The sequence below is a fragment of the Oryzias latipes genome, chromosome 13, assembly GCF_053564925.1.
Source record: "Oryzias latipes strain Hd-rR chromosome 13, Olatipes_Hd-rR_3.1".
Taxonomy (NCBI): Eukaryota; Metazoa; Chordata; class Actinopteri; order Beloniformes; family Adrianichthyidae; genus Oryzias; species Oryzias latipes.
Genome location: NC_136249.1, coordinates 11,060,510 through 11,082,775, shown reverse-complemented (window position 1 = coordinate 11,082,775; position 22,266 = coordinate 11,060,510). Strand labels below are relative to the sequence as shown.

General features: G+C 43.2%; 1 long non-coding RNA gene across 1 annotated transcript; it reads right to left on the bottom strand.

Annotated features, from left to right (window-relative positions):
• Window positions 1-955: 955 nt before the first annotated feature.
• LOC144981519 (uncharacterized) lies at window positions 956-21,510 on the bottom strand. The gene is made up of 3 exons (XR_013647135.1): window positions 21,387-21,510; window positions 21,182-21,308; window positions 956-1,085 (listed from the first exon to the last, which is right to left on the bottom strand). It is a non-coding gene; the product is annotated as an uncharacterized LOC144981519 (long non-coding RNA).
• Between the last annotated feature and the right edge of the window lie 756 nt (window positions 21,511-22,266).

Genomic DNA, 22,266 nt, shown 5'->3' with positions numbered 1-22,266 from the left:
GGTCATTCTGGTTATGTTCACTATGCTCCTGTACTCTTGCTACTTCCTCATCTTGTCTCTCTGCCTTGCCTGCGGGACCATAGACCATGAGTGTAGAGGTGCTTAAGTGGCTGCTAGCATGTTAGTTTGGGTCTTCGATGTATATTTTGATTGAGAAAGTGACTATTTGCACTTAATTTTCTAAATTCGTGTGGCCATCTAAGTCCGGAGAACTAAGAACTGCAGAATGGATGGATGGATGGATGGATGACCAAAAGAAGTCACTACAAGCAAGAAGTTACACAAACTGAAGGCAATCTTTACACATTACAGCTCTGCTGGCTGGCTGTAGGACTGCTGCACATGAAACCTTGGTTTGCTTCCCAGAGGAGGCAAACCTGCTAAAAAGCTAAAAAAGCTCAAATCCACCCGTCCCACTGCCTCTCTGGGTCTCCCTGTACCTTGATAATACAGGGTTGCATCAGAAGGAGCATCTAGCTTACAAACTCTCTGCCAAACCACCTGTGTGAATCAGTGAAAGCTGATTCACTGTGGTGACCCCTGATGGGATGTGGCAAAAGGTGAACAACAGAAGGAAATCAAATCTGGCAACAACCTGCAGGACTAGAAATGGTGGATTTCATGAACAAAACGTTTTAGATTCTCTCTATCAGTAAAAGCTCTGGTCTCCAGCTCTGGTCCTCATAGGATTCTCCTATTGCTGCTTTTTGGCTTTGTAGAGAATTATTAATATTTTTAATTAAATAATGAGTCTGTTTTGGTTAATTTGTTCTAGTTCACTAAGTTTAGTGATTTTTGTTCAGATTTCTAACAGGTCAGATGACAGCAAAATGATGGTAAAAGGTTTAATCTACTGTCAGAGTGGTTTATGATTGGAATAAGCTTAAAGCTTATTTTCTTATCTTCTGCTGCACATCAGTGTCTAGTTACAATTCAAAGACAAAATTTGGAACACAGGCAATGGAAAAAGAGAGGTTAAATGGTTTAGTGACTGTTGATAACATCAAAAGTCCAGCCCGGGATGCCGTCTGGTCCTGCAGCTTTCCTGGTTTCGTATCTCTCAGGCTTCCTGTCACCTCATAATCCTGGAGGATGAGTAGAGCATTGGTGTTGGTGCTGTAAATGGTAAATGGCGTATACTTGTATAGCGCTTTTCTACCTACAAGGACAAAGCGCTTTTACAGTCACACACACATTCACACACTGGTGGTGGCTCCGCTACCAAACACAGGCGCCCTCCTACCACCAGCTGTAGGGGTGTGGTGGCAGTAGTTAAAGGGAGGTTTCAAAGCGGACAAAGAATCTGTTCAATTTTTCTTCTGCTGCTGTGCTGCTGTGGGAGGGGTTGAACTCTGGCTCCTGTAGTTGGTTAAGGCTTGTAAATAAAGATTCATCTGAGGATCTTTGAGGAAACTCTTCTCCACATTTCCACACGTGAAGAGAATCTACGTTTCTCAATCTGATGAAAGAATCTGCAGATTATCTCTGTCAAATTGCAAAATCACACACAAAAAAAGTTTGAAAGAACAATGTTTTGGAAAAAAAGCAGTATAGATAACGATTGATTTATTGCATATTGCATGTTTTAATCTTTTTGAACTATCAACTACTACACTAGGATATTACTATAAAAGTTAGGACTATAAACAGGGAAAAGAGAAAACCAAGATCTTCAAGGTTTTGTGTGTGGCTCTGAAAAGAGCCGTTGTGGGTCGGTCCTTGGAGGACAGAAACATGATTCTGCCATGGATCTGCTCCCTCTGCAGGAAAGTGGATCATGAAGGAGTCTCCCAGCCAGAGAGCCTCTCTGGAAGAGTTGTTGGCAGCAACGATTTGAGGCCGTGCAGCGGCTCCTCTTCAGTTACCACAGCCTCACTCCCTGCAGGTTCCTGTGGTGTTGAGGACCTGATGAAGCTGTGAGGAGCACATGCTTCCCTCACAATCTGCTCCACAACCTCGGGGTGGACTTCATCCAGGCCTTGATACTGACACCTCTGCACAGAAAGCATCCAAGAGGCATTCTTCAAAACCAGCCCGGCTGGGGAGAGGTTGTAGTTAAAGATGCACGTCTCTCTGGGAAGGAGGCACCCAGCGAATGATTGCATGAAGTCCTTTTTCAGCCACAAAGACACTGGGACTCATTGGAGACAGATAATCTCAGGGATTCCTGATTTGGGGGTTCTTTAAACAAATATATTTAAAAGTTTGTTTTTAAAAATGGCTGTCTGTTAGGCAGCCTGTTGCCTAAATGAGCCTTTTGGAAGGCCCTTAACCTGCCGGTTCCAGGAACCCTCCTTGGTACGGCCCCCTAATGGTTTTCTAGTGTAGCTCCGTGTTGGTGGAACCTGCTGGTCTTTTCTCTGACGTTAGAAGTTTCCTCCAACACAAACTGATTTGGTTTTGGAGCAAGAAAGTGATCTGCAGGATCTGGCTGGATCCTGTGGAGGACGCCTCAAAGCAGCATTCAGAAATTCAAACATCAAACATGCCACATGCTTAGATCCTGGGGGGGGGGTCTTGTGACGGTTTGCCAAAAAATGACATCACTGTGACATCAGACATGTCACATGCTTGGAGGCTGTGGGGGGTGGGGGCCTGTGGCGGTTTGCCAAAAAATGACATCATTGTGACATCAGACATGTCACATGCTTGGAGGCTGTGGGGGGTGGGGGCCTGTGGCGGTTTGCCAAAAAATGACATCAGTGTGACATCAGACATGTCACATGCTTGGAGCCTGTGGGGGGTTGGGGGTGGGGGGTGGTGGCTTGCCAAAAAATGACATCACTGTGACATCAGACATGTCACATGCTTAGAGCCTGGGGGGGGGGGGGGGCTTGTGGCAGTTTGCCAAAAAATGACATCACTGTGACATCAGACATGTCACATGCTTGGAGCCTATTGGGGTGGGGGCTTGTAGCGGTTTGCCAAAAAATGACATCACTGTGACATCAGACATGTGACATGCTTAGAGACAGTTACATGACATCAGACATGTACGCATCATCATCTTTAGTCCTTAAATAGACCCCAGAAAGCATTCTTTCTCATTGCCCGTTTGGTTTTACCAGTGAGCACACGTTCTGTTCCCCAGCTACTAGAAGCCTTGCATTCCCGTCAAGTGTCTTCCACTTCCACTGAGGAACACGCAGTTTTTTTTCTCATATCACAAAAAACTGCATCTATTTTACTTTTGACGAGGACATTTTCAATATTTTCATAACTCTAAAGAAAATCACTGAAAATGTTCTTACGCCGTCTCAGAGACTCTGGGGTTGAGGAGAGCTCCCTCAAACAGAATCTCTCTGATCTAGAAACTCAAATCCAGGAAATCACTTCAATGACCAGCCAGCTGCAAACCCTCGCCGCTGAGCTGGAAGGCAAGAAAAGCCTCAGAGGAGCCTACGCTGGACTTTCCCAGGCAAAGAAATCAGCCTCCAAACTTGCCAAGCAGCTGGAAAAAGACTTGCAACGAGTCACCAAGAAAATCCAGGCCCAAAAACCCCTGGAGGACCGTTGCAAGAAACAGCAGCAAAAAATTCATCTCCTGACTGAGAGCAACGCCAACCTCGAGGCAAAACTTCAGGAGCTCCAGATGAGAGTCTGGGATCCTGAAGAGTTGTCCAGTGAGTTAAAGAAAACCAAGCTCACAGCCAAAGCTCTAAGTCAGGAGAACCAAGAGCTGCAGAAAGAGGTTCAAAGGGTCCAAACCACCATCGTGGCTCTAGAACCTCAAGAAAAGCTGCTGAAAGAGACTAGAGACCACCTCCAAACACTGCAGGAGAAAAACCTTGATCTTCAGAACCAGCTGAAAGACCTCCAGAGACATCATGAGGAGGAGGCAGCACTGAAACAACATTATGCCTCCATCCTGGACCAAACCAAGTTTCTGGAGGAGCAGAACTCCATCCTGGACTCTGAAATCCTTCATCTTACTCTGCAGTGTGAGGAGGCTAAACCATGGATTCAGCACTTCCACGAGGTCACCACTGACCTCCAGGGACTGAAACAAGCCAATTCTGAACTCATGGAAAAACGGGACCACCTTAAAAAGGAGCAGGAACAAGTCTCCAAAAGAAAACAAGAGTATTTCCAAGCAAAAACACATTCCCTTCATCTGGAAAAGCAAAAGGAAAACATTTCTAAAGAAGTCAAAGACCTCCAGGAGAACCTTAAAAAAGAGCAAGGACAAGTCTTCCAATTGGAAAAACAACATTTCAAAGCAAAATCTGAGGTTCTGAAATGGGAAAAGGAAAAGCAAAATATCATCAAAGAAATGGAAGAAATTCAGGAGAAACAGAAAAACCTGGCTGAAGGAAAAGACAAATTGGCTGCAATAAAAGCCAATCAGAGAACCGCCATCGACGAAAAGAAAGCGCTCACCTCCAAGCTAACGGCCCAAAGAGTGGCGCTCTACAAAGAAAAGGCAGGCTTCCGTGGAGACAATGGCTTTTCTGCTGACCTTCTGGAACACAAGTGCAAAGAGGAAACTGATCGCCTCCAGGCTCAGCAAGAACAAAATGCTGTTCTACAAGAAGTGCTTTTGGAGATCCAGAAAAAAGTTGAGAAAGACTCTGAAATGACTCTCCAGTTCTCCTCTCTGAAAGATGAAAAAAAGGCTCTGGAGAGAGAAGTCAACAGCCTCAAGCAAGCGATCATGATGCTGTCTCAGGAATATAAGGACTTCAGGCAGAAGGCTGAACACTTAGCTAGGATAGACAAAGCCTCAAAGTACGCAGAACAACCACCCAACGCTGTTTTGAGGCCCCCAAGAGCTCCAGCCAGAGCTGCCGTTCCTGTGTTGGAGGAACTTCCTGCCATGACAGAAAACACCAACAGGTTCCACCAACAAAGAGCTGCACTCAGAAACCATCAGGGTGCCGTACCAAAGAGGGTTCCAGGAACCCGGAGGGTCTAGGACATTCAAGAAGGCTAATTATGGGGTGGCAGTGGCTCAGGCTCAGGGACGGCGGCTTGATCCCTGCTACCCCAGTCATCCGCCCTAGTAACCTTGGGCAAGACACTTCACCCTCCCTGCCTCCAGTGTGGAACCGCTGTTGTGTGTGTGTATGAATGTCCCGGTGATGGTCAGGGGGGGCCGTTGGCGCGAATTGGCAGCCACACCTCTGTCAATCTGCCCCAGGAAAGCTGTGGCCCCATCAGTAGATACCATCACCAAGAGTGAATGAATAATGGACACATTGTAAGCACTTTCAGCGTCTGGAAAATGGCAAATTAATCTAGTCCATTATTATTATAACTATTATTTAGGCCGTCCTGATTTAAAAAAAAATACAAAAAAACTTTGTCTATAAATTATTTTCTTGATTAACATTCTAACTGCTGACTGCTAATAGCCTATTGTGTGGCGTGAACTGAGTGAAAAAGACGTAAATAATTTCCAGTTCAGGGTGTCAGCTTAATGTAAATTTGACGTAAAGTAAAGAAAATTTTGTTTTAATATATATAGTGTGTATGTGTGTGTGAGTGGAAATATCTCACGTGCTGAGAATTCCAACCTAAAGCGGTTGTGGCTCAACTCCTGATCAGTGGAGGTCCTAGACCATATTTATGCACCCCACTGCCTGCTGCCCCCGCGACCCCGTCCCATATGAGTGGAAGAAGATGGATGGATGGATAGTTAGTTGTCTGGAAGTGTTTTTTTTTCTGCACAAATCTCTATGTGAATAAATTGTTTTTGTGTCCTTTGTGCATGGGGTTCTCTCCGGGTGCTCCGGCTTTCCCTAGGTTCTAAAAAAGACTTTTTTTGTGAATTAGATTTTTACAGGCTGTTAAAGCCATATGGTCCTTGAAGTCAGTGACTGTGGGCCATGATAACAAAAATAATAACAAAAAAATAAAGAAAAAAATACATGAATAACAATAAAATAATTCAAAATATAAATAATAAACCATGAATAATAAAAAATAATAATAATACATTATTAAAAATAATAATAATAATAATAATAATAAAACATTAACTATAATAAAAATAAGAAATAATAAAACATTAAAAATAAAATAATAATAATACATTATTAAAAAGAAAAAATAAAAACGATAAAACATTAATTATTATAAAAATAATAAATAATAATACATTAACAATGAAATAATAATAATACATTAATAATAATATTTATACTAAAATAATAAACAGACAAATAATAAATAAATAAATAATAAGTAAATAAATAAATAAATAATAAATAAATATATAAATAAATAAATATCAGTCACCAAACTATACAGATAATGAACCAAATTAAAGCCTGGCAGTCCTGTGGGTTTTCTCCGAGTCCTCCGGTTTCCCCACAGTAGTTGTTAGTGATTGGCTAGTGACTGATAAATATCCCCTCCCTGAATCGCCACCTTATCGTGGTGGAGGGGTTTGCGTGCCCGAATGATCCCTGGAGCCGGTAGCTGGATGGTCTTCCACCTCAAACTGGTCCTGGGAGACGGGCCAGACTAAGGGCGATTCAGACAAAAACCTGTTCATTACTAGATCCACTTACTCCCCCCAATAAGAGTTACCAGGTCCCCACCCTGGAGCAAGACTAGTTAGTTCTTGTCTGGTGGCTTTGAAGTGCTCTGGGGCAGTGGACAGTGGGGCAGTGGACAGTGGGGTAGTGGACATCAAGCATGGTGTCCTGATGGCCCCCCAGAGCAAATTAAATTTTCCCTGTGTCTTTGTGGCAGATGAGGCCTTCCCACTGCAGAGAAACCCAATGCAGTCATTCCCTGGATGCCTCCTTTCCCGATAGAGGTGCATCTTGAACTACGACCTATCACCAGCCCGGCTGTTTGTGAAAAATGCCTTCTGGATGCTCTCTGCACAGTGGAGTCCGTATTGCAGTCTGACCTAGAATCCAGAGCAGAATGGGAAGTTCTCGTGTTCTGCACAGCTTCATCAGGTCCTCAGCGCCACAGGAACCTGCAGTAATGAGGCTGTGGCAACTGAAGAGGAGCCGCTGCACAGGATAAAATAGGCTGCTGCCAACAGAGAGGCTCTCCAGCTGAGAAACTCCTTCATGATCCACTTTCCTGCAGAGGGAGCAGACCCATGGCAGCTCCACAATCGTGTTTTCTGTCCTCCAAGGACTAACCTACAACGGCTCTTTTGAGAGCCACCCACAAAACCTTGAAGAGCTTGATTCTCTCTTTTTCACATATTTTACTTAAAACTTTTAAAGTACTACATTAGTTGAAAAGGTAAGAGATTAAAACAGGGTAATTAGTACATTTAGACTGGAGCAGAACTGCCCTCTTCCTCATAAAATCACACTGCTGTAGGTGCAGGATGCTGCTCAGTAGCATAAAAGCAGTCGCCATAGATATGTATCACTGGGTCGGCCGTCATGTGACATATGACGCGACACACATGCCCCATTACTATGCATTGAGTCTTGCAAGTCTTGCAGACTGAATTAATGAGAAGGTCCAAGCCTATGGCGTTTCATCGCTCCCATAAATTGAACAAGCGCAAAGACAACTGAGTGGGTGTATTCAGGAACTGAGTGAGCGAACCTAACAACCTTTTTACATTCTAACCAGCGACCCTGCATTTTAAAACTGCACGCCTGCCATAACTAAGCAGTGATCCTGCGCGCTCGCTTGGTTATCGTGCATTGCTAGGGAGGTGTGTTTGTGACTTGGGGGCGGTGACCTTTCTGGTTGATCTGATTGGCAGCAATTTGCATGTCAATTCTGGCAAGGCAGCGCGGCGGGACTTTCTTTTTGGGGCTATATTGGAAAGGAAACGGCTGCTGTAACATGGATTAAAACGGTAACACCCTGCACTTTCTTACTTTGGTCTTGGGTCATTGGTTAACATTTTAATACATGTTTCATCTGCCTTTTTTTCTATTCAAGCCTTTAACACAAACGGGGGTGGCGAACAAGTTTGACACTGCCATGGTGCCTCTGACACTCTCTCCTCCCCCTCCCCTCTCTGCTCTGCCCTCTGATTGAGACCAGCTGGGAACAGTCAATTCATCACCATACAGCCTTCCTAAGGAGATCCAGCTCCAGCATTCATCTGCAGTTCGTTACCCCTTATGGTGCTTAGCCTGGTCATTCTGGTTATGTTCTCTATGCTCCTGTACTCTTGCTACTTCCTCATCTTGTCTCTCTGCCTCGCCTGCGGGACCATAGACCATGAGTACAGAGGTGCTTAAGTGGCTGCTAGCATGTTAGTTTGGGTCATCGATGTATATTTTGATTGAGAAAGTGACTATTCGCACATCATTTTCTAATTTTGGGTGGCCATCTAAGTCCGGAGAACTAAGAACTGCAGAATGGATGGATGGATGGATGGACGGATGACCAAAAGAAGTCACTACAAGCAAGAAGTTACACAAACTGAAGGCAAACTTTACACATTACAGCTCTGCTGGCTGGGTGTAGGACTGCTGCACAAGAAACCTTGGTTTGCTTCCCAGAGGAGGCAAACCTGCTAAAAAGCTAAAAAAGCTCAAATCCACCCGTCCCACTGTCTCTCTGGGTCTCCCTGTACCTTGATAATACAGGGTTGCATCAGAAGGAGCATCTAGCTTACAAACTCTCTGCCAAACCACCTGTGTGAATCAGTGAAAGCTTATTCACTGTGGTTACCCCTGATGGGATGTGGCAAAAGGTGAACAACAGAAGGAAATCAAATCTGGCAACAACCTGCAGGACTAGAAATGGTGGATTTCATTAACAAAAAGTTTTAGATTCTCTCTATCATTAAAAGCTCTGGTCTCCAGCTCTGGTCCTCATAGGATTCTCCTATTGCTGCTTTTTGGCTTTGTAGAGAATTATTAATATTTTTAATTAAATAATGAGTCTTTTTTGGTTAATTTGTTCTAGTTCACTAAGTTTAGTGATTTTTGTTCAGATTTCTAACAGGTCAGATGACAGCAAAATGATGGTAAAAGGTGTTGGAATAATGAATATAGGTTATCTCATATTTGCTTACTTTATATATATATATATATATATATATATATATATATATATATAGGTGATTTAATCATGTTTGCAGAAGTGTCTGTGTGTGTCCAAATCTGTTTCACAGGAAGGTGGAGGTGACACCCTTGGGAGAAAATGTTTATCTTTGCGTCTTTGTAGCATTCTCCTGAGAATCTGTGTTAGCTGTGTCTAAAATGAATTGAAGGACGCTCTGTGTTAGTTTTTCTGTGAGAAACGGATTTGCAGGTCCAGAGATGATTTGAGAAGACTGTGGAAGGACGGACATGTTGTATTAAATGCTTTCTGATAGCGCTGCAGCTGTGTTTTTATCTATTTCCCCTCCTTAGAGCTCAGCGCATGTGTAACTTAGGGAAAACCCAAATCAACTTATTAAAAGAGGAGTCAGCAGAATTTGCGCCAGAGTGGAGAGAGATTGTTTACTGGGTAGATCTCTGTCTGCTCTCCTCGTAAAGGTACCTTTGTCTGTTGGTCTTTCTTTCCTTTTTGAATTGTTATGATGTTGCAGGTTGTTTTAACCCAACATTAATTTGGTCCCTTCGAGCTGGATACCAACATACCTGAGGATTTCAACGAGCGTGGTGGGCCCCAGGAGACTGTGGCCACAGCTGACTCCTAGGTGAGTCAACCCTTTGGTGGAGCTGGTGCCCATCCCGTTGGCTGGAGTCCAAAAGGTTGACGGTATACCGAAGGAGAAAGACAACGGAAAGGACAACGGAGTCCTGTGAAAGTCCGTAAGTACGGACGACGTACTATTTGGTAGGACGGCGGATTTCGCGAAATTCCGTGTTAAATAAAATAATGAAAAGAATACATATATGTAGTAATAGATATGATATACAAAATCCCAGTACCATAACTTTCAGATGTAGAAATTGAAGATAATTAAAAAGCCGGCATTTATAAATAAGTAAACAGTGTGTGAATGTTAATGTGATTTTGTATGGAAATCGCCGTATTTGCTGTTTGTTTCTTGTTGCGGTGTTTTGTTGTTGTTTTTAGCAAATCGCTGAATTTGCAGATTGTGTTTTTTGAACTGCTAAACAAGTGTTTTGTTTTGCTTTGTTTTTTTTTTTTAAATGAGAAAGGCACAGAGTAAGGAAAGTCCAAAAGAAAGTTTGCAGAGCAAGGATTGGAATTATGTGGGAAGTCTGGATCCTGCAAAAAACAAGCATTTGGATAAATGGGTAAAAGACTATGGATTTAATAGAAGGTTAAACACTCAGAGAATAATTGCATTACAGGATGCGATTAAAGAAAAGACAGGAAAAGATCAGAAGAAAATGCAGAAAGCAGGATTTGAGTCTACGGAATTTTGGTTGAGAGAGGCGGAAAAAAGGAAAAAAAGGGCAGTGCAGCATCAGAGAACAGGAGAGAGTATGGTGGATATTAGATAATTGCACTTCTAAGTTGATATAGTTAAAAAAAAGTTTACTGAAGCGCTGACTATATTTATGATACTACTGATCGACTGTTATGTCTTGGGGAATGTTCTGGAAATCATTAGTCATGACTTCACCCACCACCAGGGGGAGTCGCGCCGTTCTTCCTCATTGCAATAAACACCTGCATGAGGGACACACGCATAAATCACTCTCGTGATTCTTTCTCCCCTGTTCTCAGGTAATGGTGACCAAATATTGGTGTTTTGTTCAGAAAATATTATTGAAATGTGTAATGGTTAGCTTAGAGTTACTTTGGTGTGGAATTTGGAAATGTTTGGTAGTTTTATTTGAGATCGGATTTCATAATGGTTTTCCCCGAGTGAACGGGCATACCGCCATCTTGTGTCCAGACAGTTTCAATTGAGGTTTGAAGTAACATTTATTTTGTGGTTTTGTGAGCTCTTTTCTCAAAAGTGACAGTTGATGGAGCATTTATTATTTATGTATTTATTTTGTGATCTTTTATCCAAAGTGAAAGTTACTCAAGGAATGTGTTTAAATGTTTTCTTATTTTTGTTACTATTTGATTGCAATAAACACCTGCATGAGGGACACACGCATAAATCACTCTCGTGATTCTTTCTCCCCTGTTCTCAGGGGTATAACATTTGGAGGCACCGCTGGGATTGCTGCTTGGATGTCCGGTGTTCACAGCCTGTCCATTGAAGTCCAAGCCAGCTAAATCCCCTCAATACAACCCAGGCAAGCTACTGAGAGGACGGTGTGGCTGTTAGCGGAGTGCTGGTAGCTGGAATAGAGTGCACCATCCCTGAGACCGCTGAGAGATCATGGGGGATTGCAAAGACCAAGCAGCTCAGTGTCACACATCCCTGCAACACCCCCTCCTGTGGGCTGCCATGACGACTGTTCTGGAAGAACTACGTGAGGAAGTTGTGGGTAAAATGCACACCCTATCCAAAGACGATCTAATATCAATCTGTGAGTTTCTATGCATATCAGCGAAAATAGATGTGAGCAGAAAAACACGACTGTCACTGCTCACACACATCTTGCTATACATCGAAAGAGAAGAAACAACTGAATTAGAGGATGAAGGCATGTCAGAACTGTTGCTACTTCAAGACAAGATTTCTGAAATCATTAACGGCCCAGATACTGAAGTTGGCACAACGGAACAATCTGTAATGGAAACAGATAAAACAGGGCACACATATGAACAAGCAACTGTAGCTCTACCGATAACAGAGAAAGCTAATGGAACCAACAACATAGTGGCTAATCCTCAGTCCCAGCTTAATAGCTGTCCGGTGAACACCCCATATCCTTCAAATATGCAACAGCAACCCACCTTTTGGCAAAAAGATTTCAAAATATCAGGCCAAATAGGTGAACCAGGCCAAAGGGACAAACTGACGTTTTCAAGCCTGGCTCATCAAATCGAAAATGGACTAAGCAGAGGCTACTCAGAACTTGACATTGTAGATGCAGTCATTAGAGCTATTCTGCCAGGTCTACAGCTACGCAGCTATCTAGAGGGAAAGGCCCAGCTGACTCTTCCTACTTTACGACGCATATTGCGCTCTCATTTTCAGGAGAAGAGCGCCACTGAGCTTTACAAACAACTTGCATCAGAGGTGCAACTTCAAAAGGAGACTCCTCAAAGCTTCCTGATTAGAGTTCTAGACTTAAAGCAGAAAGTCCTGTTTGCATCTCAAGAGTCAGAGTCTGGACTCAAATATGATCCAGCTCTGGTCCAGCGTATGTGCTTGCACACAATACTGACAGGCCTTCAGAGTGACAGTGTCAGGATAGATTTACAGCCCCTCCTGATAGACTCCAATACTCCTGATGAGCTTTTATTAGAAAGATTAAATATAGCTTGTGCCAACGAGACAGAAAGAAAGAACAAGAAAAGATGCTAAACTTCACAGTCATCCACAAATGTGAATGTGGTTCAGTCAGAGGAAACATTGCATGCTAAGTGTCCACCAAAAGAGGTCAAAGCTAAAATACCACCTGATTTGTTGACAGAACTAGCAGAGCTGAAAACAGGGATGGCTTCTCTGAAAGGCAGAAATAGCACAAATTAGGGAGACATTACAGCAGCCAGGGCCAAGCACAGGATACCTCCAGCCACCAGTGATGCAGCCTGTTAGGGACCAGCAGCAATACTACAGTTACCAGTATCCCCAACAAAGTCCTGCTCCACCGCCCACTTTGCATCCAGCTCGTTACTATTCACCCCGCCCAGCTCATCTTCAAAGAAGATGCCATGTCTGCCAGCAAACTGGAGCCCATGAACGCTGCACTCACTGCTACTTCTGTGGGAGCGGAGAACATTTTCAGGCCGGCTGTAAATTCAGAGGTACGAGACCAGTAAGAGAGGACCATTTAAACGGGCAAAGGTTACCACAGAGGGACGAGTGTTAACTATCACCCATAAGTCCCAACAATGTTCCCATTGTAAAAAAAACGATCCCACAAACAATTTGAGACGCTGTTCATCATGTAAAAAGACATTTTATTGTACTAAAGCATGCCAAAGACAACACTGGGGTGAACACAAGAGACAATGTAATGAGTTGAAGATTGGAGATGAAATTAAGACTGCCCATGTACCACTGCCGTCAGCCCAATTAAACTTTCCTCACAAAGTTACATCACTTGTCGGCAAGCAATGCCTCGTTGAGTGTTTCCTCGATGGCAACAGACTTCAGGCTCTGTGGGATTCGGGCTCACAAGTCTCCATCATTGATGAGAGATGGAAAGCCGACTATTTGGCGCACACAAAGTTGAGAGATGTTGCAGAGATTGTGGACTCACCTGAGCAGTTAACTCTGGCTGCAGCAAACGGAACCAACGTACCTTATCTCGGGTGGATTGAAACAACCTTCCAGCTGGTCTCCAACACAGATAACACCGAAAAACTGATCATTCCAATGCTGGTCATGAAAGGTGGACACCTGTCACATCCCATTGTAGGTTATAATGTCATTGAGTACATCCTGAATAAGACTGAGAAAGCAAAACTATACACAACAGTAAGAAAATCTTTCCCCATGTTTAAAAGACAAAACGTAAAAGCTTTTATAAAGGCTGTTAGTGCAGACAGAGTGGATGAGTTTAAAGTAAAGACTAAGAAAAACTGCATAACTGTTCCCAAACAAAGTCGCCTAGAAATCGAGTGTCGTGTTTCAGCACAGCCTTTCAAATAGGACATGACTGTGTTATTTGAGCCTGACTTAAACCCTCATTGGCCAGATAACCTTGAGTTTTTTGATACTCTGGTTAAAATAAAAAAAGATTCTTTGCCTGTCTTAACAGTTGATGTCTCAAACCCAACTGATCACGATATCCTCCTTTCAGGTCGTACAGTCGTTGGTACAGTTCAAACTATTACAGCTGTTTTACCTGCCCAAATGTTTGAGAAAACTTCATCTGTAGCTACTGTTCATCACATGAGCACAAAAATTTCCTGTAGCGCCAGTGAAAAATGGGACCCACCTATAGATCTCAGCCACCTCCAAGAAGAGCAGAGATTAGTGGTCAAGCAGATGCTCAGTGAAGAATGTGAGTCATTTTCAAAATCAGAGAATGACATAGGCTGTATTGAGAACCTAAACATGACTATTTCACTTAAAGACCACGAGCCGGTAAAACGCACCTACATGTCAGTGCCACGTCCACTGTACCAAGAGATGAAAAGTCATTTGCATGATCTGATAGCACAAGGCTGGGTTAGAAAGTCCAACTCTTCATACTCCTCGCCCGTTGTGTGTGTTAGAAAAAAGGACGGTACATTGCGAGTGTGCATAGATTATAGAGATTTGAACAGAAAGACCCACCCAGACCGCCAGCCCATACCACGAGTCCAGGACATCATGGACAGCCTAGGGGGTAATTCCTGGTTTTCCCTACTAGACCAGGGAAAAGCATACCACCAAGGGTTCATGTCAGATGAAAGTCGCCCACTCACAGCTTTTGTGACCCCCTGGGGATTATATGAGTGGATACGTATCCCCTTTGGACTAATGAATGCCCCAGCCGCCTTCCAACGGTGTATGGAAGAATGCTTGGATGGACTCCGTGATAACATCTGTATCCCATATCTGGACGACACATTGGTCTATAGCAAAACATTCAAAGATCATGTGGAGGATGTGAGGAAAGTACTGCAACGACTAAGAGGGTTTGGCATAAAACTTAAACCCAGTAAATGTGACATGTTCAAACCCGAAGTACGGTATCTGGGTAGAATTGTCTCAGCAGAGGGCAGCAGAGTTGACCCTGCAGATTTTGAAGCAGTTCGAGCACTTAAAGACATCAGACCACAAAATGTTGGACAGCTAAGAAAAATGTTAGGTCTCCTGTCCTACTACAGACAATACATAAAAGACTTTTCCAGAAAAGCAAGCTGTCTTTACGAGCTGTTAAAAGCAGACAAAGGCACAGAGAATACAGGAACCACAAAAGGGACAAAGCAAAAATCCAAGAAAGCAAGTCAAGTTGTACCTTCAACAAAACAAATTGTGTGGACTGACCAGCATCAAAGTGCTCTGGAGGATCTTATTGACTGTTTGCTCCACCCACCAGTGCTTGGCTTTCCGGATTTCACACAACCATTCATCGTGCACACTGACGCTTCACACAAAGGACTCGGAGCAGTGTTGTATCAAAAGCAAAACAGCAAGCTGCGTGTCATTGCTTATGGTTCCCGCACTTTAACAACAGCGGAGAAAAACTATCACTTCCATGCAGGCAAATTGGAGTTCCTAGCGCTGAAGTGGGCTATCACAGATAAATTTAGGGATTATTTGTACTATGCCCCAACATTCACTGTGTATAGTGATAACAACCCGCTCACATACTGTCAACTGCAAAACTGAATGCAACAACATCACGCTGGGTTGCAGAGCTTGCCGATTTTAATTTCACAATAAAGTACAAACCAGGAAAACAAAATGGTGATGCTGATGCTTTATCAAGGATGCCTCTTGATGTAGAGACACTAATGAGAAACTGTTCTGAAGAGTTGCCTCCTGACACCATTGCAGCCGCCATACAGGCCATTGAAGCCCAAAAGCAGTACCCTGCTACATGGACATTGTCAGCAGCAGCCATGTCAGTCACAGCGCAATGTGAGTCAGCTGAAGTGTCGATCCAGGCTATACCAACGAAAGAGTTAAGTGAAGCACAAACTTCTGATCCAGTTATAAGTCTTTTACTCCAGTGGAAACGATCAGGTTCAAAACCTCCCACCAAAGAGGTAAGAGCATTCGGTCCTAAGCCTAAATGTTTGTTCAGAGAATGGAAAAAGCTGGTGCTTGGTAGTGATGGCATCATTAACAGAGTTACATCCGTTCGTAAACAGCTAGTCCTTCCAGAATAGTACAAGGGAATAGTACTTGAAGAGTTACACAATAAGATGGGTCACCAGGGCGTCGATCGCACAGTATCCTTAGTACGTGACCGTTTCTTCTGGCCATATATGCAGTCAGACATCGAGCATTATGTGACCAAAGTGTGCTCCTGTATCAAGCAGAAAAAGCCCTGTCGTGACACAAGAGCCCCTTTAACAAACATTGTAACAACACAGCCCTTTGAACTGGTGTGCATAGATTTTCTACATCTGGACAAATGCAAAGGCGGATATGAGTACATCTTGGTGATTGTTGACCACTTCACACGCTTTGCACAAGCTTATGCCACCACCTCAAAGTCAGGGAAGACAGCTGCCAATATCATCTTCAATGACTATGCCTTAAAGTTTGGTTTCCCCTGTCGTATCCACCATGACCAAGGGGGTGAGTTTGAAAACCAGTTGTTCCGTCAGCTAACAAAACTCAGCGGAATAACTGGATCCAGGACAACACTTTATCATCCGATGGGGAATGGCCAAGTCGAACGTATGAACAGGACATTATTGCAGATGTTTAAGACACTAACTGAAAAACAAAAAACAAGCTGGAAGGAATCCATCAACAAACTAATGTATGCATACAACTGCACTCGTTGTGAAGTTACAGGCTATTCACCATTTTATCTACTGTTTGGAAGGACACCAAGACTTCCAGTAGACATGCTATTTGGACTGTATTCAGACTCATGTTTTAGTGACCACAGAGACTATGCTGACAAATGGAAAAAAGGCATGGATGAAGCATATGTCATTGCCAATGAACATGCAAGAAAATCTGCAGAAAAGAGCAAAAAATATTATGACACAAAAGTAACAAGTTCTGCACTGCAGCCGGGTGAACGAGTCCTGATTAAAAACCTGACACCAAGAGGGGGATCCGGTAAATTACGTGACTACTGGGAAGATGCCATTCACACAGTTGTGAGACAAATGGGGCCTGACCTCCCTATCTACGAGGTAAAACCAGAGAGAAGTAAAGGCCGGTCTAGAGTGTTACACAGAAACCTGCTCATGTCATGTGATCACTTACCTTTTGAACCGGAAAAAGACAGTCCCACAGTACACAAAAAGCAAACCAAAGACCAACCTATGCAAGAATTTCAAGAGTCTGATGACGAGGATAGTGGTGATGGATATTACCTTTATAAAGCACTACCTCAGCTTCCAGTGACTCAATCATTAGACCCTACAGCTGAGACAGGCTCCCCAGTGGTGGAACATCAGCCCTCAGCACCAGAGCCTGCTGCACCATCACCAGAGCTCCCGGGTGGAGACCACTTGGATGTGATTGATTCACCTCCTGAGATGGAAACAAGAGAGGCAACAACTTCCGTGGCTGATGGTCAGCCTCTCAGCTCAACATCTAGCCCTTCTCCACCCTCAACTGTTTTAGTGGACACTACCTCCCGACCGCATCGTGAGAGGCACCCGCCAAGACGCATGACCTATGACCAGCTAGGCATTCCATCCTGCTACAGCATCCAGCCCACACCACAACTGTTTCCTCTGTACCCAGGACTGGTCCAGTGGCTGCCAGCTTTACAGCCATGCTATGCTCAGTTCCCTAGTACGTATGGACTTCAGCAAGCATAAATGGATGACATTTGTCTAGAGCGAACATGAAGACTCTACTTAAAGACTCTTATTCAGCATGTGAAGGTGCTTTATGATAACAACAAACATTACGTTGCCAACAGGAAAGGTTCATGCAAAGACTGGGCATAAATTCGGAGGGACCTCAGCCTACTGACATGAAATGTGGTTACGTCATTGCGTAAAATTCTTAAGAGGACTGAAATTTTGTTGGTTTAATGTCGGGACGACATTTTTTCTAGTGGGGGAGAGTATGGTGGATATTAGATAATTGCACTTCTAAGTTGATATATTTAAAAAAAGGTTTACTGAAGCGCTGACTATATTTATGATACTACTGATCGACTGTCATGTCTTGGGGAATATTCTGGAAATCATTAGTCATGACTTCACCCACCACCAGGGGGAGTCGCGCCGTTCTTCCTCATTGCAATAAACACCTGCATGAGGGACACACGCATAAATCACTCTCGTGATTCTTTCTCCCCTGTTCTCAGGTAATGGTGACCAAATATTGGTGTTTTGTTCAGAAAATATTATTGAAATGTGTAATGGTTAGCTTAGAGTTACTTTGGTGTGGAATTTGGAAATGTTTGGTAGTTTTATTTGAGATCGGATTTCATAATGGTTTTCCCCGAGTGAACGGGCATACCGCCATCTTGTGTCCAGACAGTTTCAATTGAGGTTTGAAGTAACATTTATTTTGTGGTTTTGTGAGCTCTTTTCTCAAAAGTGACAGTTGATGGAGCATTTATTATTTATGTATTTATTTTGTGATCTTTTATCCAAAGTGAAAGTTACTCAAGGAATGTGTTTAAATGTTTTCTTATTTTTGTTACTATTTGATTGCAATAAACACCTGCATGAGGGACACACGCATAAATCACTCTCGTGATTCTTTCTCCCCTGTTCTCAGGGGTATAACAAGAGCAGAGGGAGGGGGCGCGTGCACGAGCCTGCAGGAAGGAGGACGAGAACCTGCAGGAAGGAGGAGCGCCTGCTCCACACGGAGCAGATGTGAACAGCTCTCTTTACCCCCAGTTAGTAAAGGATCCCCCACCTAATGATGGGGAATCCTCTCAAAAAGGAATGTTGACTAGATCACAGTCAGGGCAGAAATTACAGTGGTCACAACGATGGGAGAGGGACTTTCTCCTCTCCCCTCTGAACCTGAAGACACATCAGCAATGACAGAATCATTTCCAATGATCCAGGTTGCAAACCCCAAGGCAGGAGATGATCAACCCCGACTTTTTTAGTGTATACTTTAGTTTGTGTTTTAGTGTATAGGACATGGACTATGGAAGATGTTAAGATACAGAAGGTGTGATTTCTTACAAAGCAGATGTGAATCAGTTTGTGCAGGACATGGATAGTTTGAGTGGAGGTGTTTTATCATGGTGGAGGCAGCCGAAGAAGGAGAGTTCCAGAGGGGACATAACAGAAGAGGTTTGAGAGGTAGTGAGGATGTCAGAGAGGAGCTTATGGTTACCCCTTTTCAGGGTGTTGGACCTGTGGAAGAGAAGGAACGAGCATGACTAGGTCAGGGGACAGGGGGCTTTGCATTTTTTAATACAGGACTCCCTTTTTTTGGGATGCTGGTGTGCCGCGGGGTCTTTGTCAAGGTTAAAGTGTGCCGTGGCTCAAAAAAGGTTGAAAAACACTGGTCTAAAGGACCCACAGATGTAGGGTTAATTGAAGGATTCAGTGGCACTGTTAAAACATTTAGCTGATGAAGGCCACACAGTCAGTAATAATAAATTACAGCTGTGCAGGGAACAGGTAAAATATCTTTGTCATATTTAAGCGCAGCAGGACGCACGATTATGGAAGAACGGAAAACTACAATTTTGCAAGCACCAAAACCTCTAACGAAAAAGCAAATTATGTTTTTTTTAGGCCTGATTAATTATTGCAGGAACTGGGTACTGAACTATGCTGACATAACGGTTTCTCTCCAAAAGCGGTTGTATGACAAAATTTTAAAAATGAATTCCCCTGTAAAGTGGACACAGGAAGCAGATACGGCCTTCTGTAACATAAAACAAATTCTGGTGTCCAGCACAGCCTTAGCGTTACCTGATTATAGTAAACCTTTTGTACAAATGGTAGACTGCAAAGGTAATTTATTGACCTCAGTTTTAGTCCAACAACATGGAGACAAAATGAAACCTGTAGCTTATTTCTCTTCAAAATTAGATGGTGTGGCATGTGTACTGCCGCATTGCGTTAGGACAGCAATTGTGGCATCAATGGTAGTAGAAGTAAGTGCAACAATAGTACTATTCCACCCACTGACCCTTAAGGTTTCGCATGCAGTTTTAGCATTACTTTTACAGACGAACTTAACTTTTTTGTTGCCTGCGTGACTCTTATCCTGCATGGCCACATTACTGTTCCAACCGCACCTCACGATAGAATGGTGCACCCCCTTGGACCCTGCTACATTGTTGCCACTTCCTTATGATGGAGGTGTGCATGATTGCCAGGAATTAGCAGAAAAAACAGCACAGAGCAGAAATGACGGAATAGATCAACCACTGACGAAAGGTGTAATACTTTATGTAGATGGTTCTTCAAAGAAAAATGAGGAGGTTGACAAAGAAATACTTAAAGAAATGCAACAACGGAGTTTGGAACCTGAAAAAGAGCTCTGGAACAAACATAAAGCTAAACTCCTAAATGATATATATATGTCTGACCAGACAACAAACCTACTTTATTAAAAAAAAACTATTTTTAAATGGGCAGCTATATTGCTATATTGACCGGGGGGGGAATGATTGGAAAGGTAAACAAACACTGGATTTAATTCTTATTCAAAAAAAAATTTTTTTATAGGAGCATGTAAGCACAATGCTCAGGGAAATCTTAGACCAACACGAGGGAAGTTTCCAACTCCCCAGTCTCCGTTTCAGGTTATACACATGGACTTGATAGAATTAAAAGGAAAAATTCTGTCTGGTCATAATAATGCATTCTCGAAATGGATTGAATTGTTCTCAACAAAACATCCTGATGCAATAACAGTAGCCAAAGCATTATGCAAAGATATAATTCCTCGGTATGGTATACCTGGAAAATAAATAAATAATTATTATTATTTATAGTGACAATGGGTCTCATTTTGTTAATCGAATTATGAAAAGGATAGGAACTATGTTTCACATTAAAACAATAACAAAATAACAAAGAAGGATGCCCACTCCATCAGCCCTTTAATTAAGTGCTTGAAGGAATTACAAATCTGGATGGCTCTTAAATTTTCCCACCTCAATGAGGAAAAGACAGAGGTGATTGTCTTTGGTCCCAGTGTCAAAAGTGTGTCACACCCCATAGCTCAATGGACTCCCTCACTCAATCTGTTAAATCTACTCTGACAAACTTAGGAGTGAAGATGGACATTGGTTTTAAATTTGGACAAGCAGATCAGTTCGGTGGTGAGATCCAGCTTCTTTCAGTTAAGGCAGCTGGCTAAAGTCAAATTGTTTTTATCAAGAAAGTTCTTTGAGACAGTAATCCACGCCTTTGTTCTAACTCTGATTGATTACTGTAACTCTCTTTACATCGGTGCCCCTCACTCATCCTTGTCCCATCTCCAGCTGGTGCAGAACGTTGCTGCACGCTTGTTAACTGGAACGTGGAAGAGAGAGCATATCACACCAGTTCTGGCTGCCTGTCCATTTTAGAGTTGTTTTTAAAAAAAATCTTTTATTTGTTTTTAAGTCTTTAAATGGTCTGGCTCCACCCTACCTCTCTGAGCTGCTACACCTGCATTCCCCTTCCCGCTCACTTAGATCAGCTGATCGGCTGCTCCTGGATGTGCCTGTTGATAACATCAAAAGTCCGGCCCGGGATGCCGTCTGGTCCTGCAGCTTTCCAGGTTTCGTATCTCTCAGGTTTCTTGTCTCCTCATAATCCTGGAGGATGAGTAGAGCACTGGTGTTGGTGCTGTAAATGGTAAATGGCGTATACTTGTATAGCACTTTTCTACCTACAAGGACAAAGCGCTTTTACAGTCACACACACATTCACACACTGGTGATGGCTCCGCTGCCAAACACAGGCGCCCGCCTACCACCAGCTGTAGGGGTGTGGTGGCAGTAGTTAAAGGGAGGTTTCATAGCGGACAAAGAAGCTGTTCAATTCTTCTGCTGCTGCTCTGCTGCAGTGGGAGGGGTTGAACTCTGGCTCCTGTAGTTGGTTAAGGCTTGTAAATAAACATTCATCTGAGGATCTTTGAGAAAACTCTTCTCCACATTTCCAAACGTGAAGAGAAACTACGTTTTTTAATCTGATGAAAGAATCTGCAGATTATCTGTCAAATGGCAAAATCACACACACAAAAAAGTTTGAAAAGAACAAATTTTTGAAAAAAAAAACTAGTATAGATAACGATTGATTTATTGCATATTGCATGTTTTTATCTTTTTGCACTATATTATATACTATATTACTTTAAAAGTTAGGACTATAAACAGTGAAAAGAGAAAACAAGCTCTTCAAGGTTTTGTGTGTGGCTCTGAAAAGAGCCGTTGTGGGTCGGTCCTTGGAGGACAGAAACATGATTCTGCCATGGATCTGCTCCCTCTGCAGGAAAGTGGAGCATGAAGGAGTCTCCCAGCCAGAGAGCCTCTCTGGAAGAGTTGTTGGCAGCAACGATTTGAGGCCGTGCAGCGGCTCCTCTTCAGTTGCCACAGCCTCATCACTGCAGGTTCCTGTGGCGCTGAGGACCTGATGAAGCTGTGCAGAACACGAGAACTTCACATTCTGCTCTGGATCCTAGGTCAGACGGCAACACGGACTCCACTGTGCAGAGAGCATCCAGAAGGCATTTTTCACAAACAGCCGGGCTGGTAATAGGTCGTAGTTCAAGAT